The 2,626-nt window shown below is 56.9% G+C and overlaps 1 pseudogene; it reads left to right on the top strand.

Moving 5' to 3' along the window:
* The window catches only part of LOC123157882 (uncharacterized), a 45,630-nt pseudogene that overhangs the window by 28,477 nt on the left and 14,527 nt on the right, over positions 1-2,626 (top strand).

Genomic DNA, 2,626 nt, shown 5'->3' with positions numbered 1-2,626 from the left:
GGAGGGGTGTGGCGTACCGCAAAATGGGACTCCACGGGATACTGTTCATCTCCACCGTCGACCTCCTCCAGCCTCCACGGGCTACCGTCGACCTCCTCCCGCCTCCACGGGCTCCTGTTCATCCAGCCTCCACCGCGCGCTACTCCACCGGCTATTGTTCAACCACCCCTCCACGGGCACCCCTCCACCGTCTACTGTTCATCCAACCCTCCACACCACGGGGTCCTGTTCAACCACCCCTCCACGGGCACCCCTCCACCGTCTACTGTTCATCCAGCCCTCCACACCACGGGGTCCTGTTCATCCAGAGGCAACGCCACCGCTCACTGTTCATCCAACCCCCCCGGCAACGCTCACTGTTCATCCAATCGATCGGCTTCAGATAGCAGCAGTAGCGAAGGAATCGCTCGATCGGGTTCAGTTAACAGTCATCGATCGATCGCTCGGGTTTAGTAACGCGTAGCCTGCAGTGCAATCGCTCAGGTTCAGTTAGAGCCCAACGCCTCGCTCGGGTTCAGTTAGAGCCAACGCCTCGCACACACGCGTGTACATGTACGAGAGAAACGCGCATCGCTCGGCCCCCGACTTCCCACCGTAACCGGGAACTCCCCGAAATTTTCCTCCCCCTCGCTTCTACCATGGTTTTTTCCGTCATGGACGGCCCAAAGAATGTCATGCAGCTGCGTCTCCAGCCCGCCCAGGACGAAAAGCCCATTTTCTGTCATGATTTTTTGTCATAGAAGTAGGAGCCCACCACATCTATGATGATACCGGGTTTTGTCACAATTATTGTCATAGAAGTATCATATGTATGACAGAAAAAAATTTGTTCGGCCCAAAATGTCACGGATGTGTCTTTTTTTTGTAGTGCTCGCGCGGCGATGATGAATCTGCCCGGCCACTGCTTGCAAGCGCTACTTGGAGCCAATAGAGCGTCGTGTCGCCGGCCAACTGCTCGCCGTCACCGGCCTAGGGATACGCACCCTCGCGTGGCTACTCTGGCGACGCGCATGGTGGATTCAACCCCAACATCACCTTCCCACATGGCGCGCTGCCACATGCCTCACCCTCCGGTCTGAACCCCGACCAGCGCACTCCCTCGCCCGCGTTCGCTGGCCTTCACACCCAGTACAACTACTCACCGTCGGCTTACTCAGCCTCGTAGACGCAGCCTCTGCGCCGGGGCACCCTACCCTTCTCACAAGCCCCGGCACCACATTTCAGCAACCCCGACCCGACCGAGGCCGGCATGAACGAGATCATCACGAGCGGCTCGGTCGCCGCCGCCTCCTACCTCAGGTTCCACACGCAAGACGACACAATGGACACCGCTGTCGACATGGACGACGAGCTCGACGACGCCGAGGAGGTGGAGGAGGAAGAGGAGGAGGAGATGGAGCCGGCGCTGGCGGGGAAAGGGAGAAGAAGCGGGGGGGGCAATGCCAGGCCGGGCGAGCCCCGCGTCAAGTGGACGTCCAAAGAAGACGAGTACCTCGCCGAAGCATGGAAGACTGTCAGCATCGACCCGATCACCGGCGCGAACCAGAATGCCGACACGTACTGGAGACAGATCAAATCGGCGTTCAATGAGCGCAAGCTGGTCGACCCCTACTTCGCCACCATCACATGAAGCGCAGCGAAAAGGCCATGTCGAACCATTGGGCGATCATCCAGGCAGCCTGCAACAAATGGCATGGGATTGTCAAGGAGATCGCGGCTCGCCTGGAAAGCGGCGCCAACATCGAGGGTCAGGTATGTCCAGCCGCCAGCTCACTTCTTTTGTCGTGTATGTCACCGACGCTTGTTCTTCGGCTACGCAGATGGTTTGGATGTTCAACATGTACCGCCAGGACAGCAGCGACCAGGAGCTCAAGTTCATTCACGTGTTTTCTCGGATCGAGCCGTGCGAGAAGTGGAGGGATGTCCGGCTCACCCTCGCAAAGGCCAAGGAGACGTACAAGCCGGACGCGCCCGCTCCGGGGGCGGCGGATGGGCGCCCTGATGGCAACAAAAGAGCCAAGACGGCGAGGAACGCAACACCGGCTGCCGAGTAGCTGCAATCATGGATCGAGCAGTGCATCGTCAACGCCAAGAACAACACCGCAAAGAGGGAGGAGAAATCCGACGCGCAGTGGTCGGTGTTGATGATGAAGCAGGACTGTAACGCCCGGATAATCATGCTACAGTAATTCCACGCTAATCATGCCACATCACCTCTGTTACTGTTGCTAACCTCACGATGATTCGAAACCGTTCCAAAATTTAAATTCTAAATAGTGGTAAACACCCAAAGTTTTCAAAAGTCAAAACAAAAATGTTCGGTGGGTGCCAAATAAGGCATAGTTAATTATGGTGAAGTAAACACATTTTTAGAAAATGCCTAAATATTTTAAAATGATGTAAAACAGAAAAGAAAATAAATAAAAAGAAAAGAAAGCTAACAAAAAAAGGGAAAAGGAGCCCCCCACTGGGCCGTGGCCCAACTTGGCCGAACGGCCTCGGCCCACCAGGCCACCAGGCCGGCCCATCAACCGCGCCCATATCCCCCACTACCCCAAACCCTAACCCCCCACCGACACCCCACTCTCCCCCTCCCTTCCCCGATCCAGATCGGATGGGGCTCGAC

Source organism: Triticum aestivum, chromosome 1D (genome assembly GCF_018294505.1).
Source record: "Triticum aestivum cultivar Chinese Spring chromosome 1D, IWGSC CS RefSeq v2.1, whole genome shotgun sequence".
NCBI classification, from domain to species: Eukaryota; Viridiplantae; Streptophyta; class Magnoliopsida; order Poales; family Poaceae; genus Triticum; species Triticum aestivum.
The sequence above is the reverse complement of the archived record's forward strand: the minus strand, read 5'-3'. Positions and strand labels throughout refer to the sequence as shown.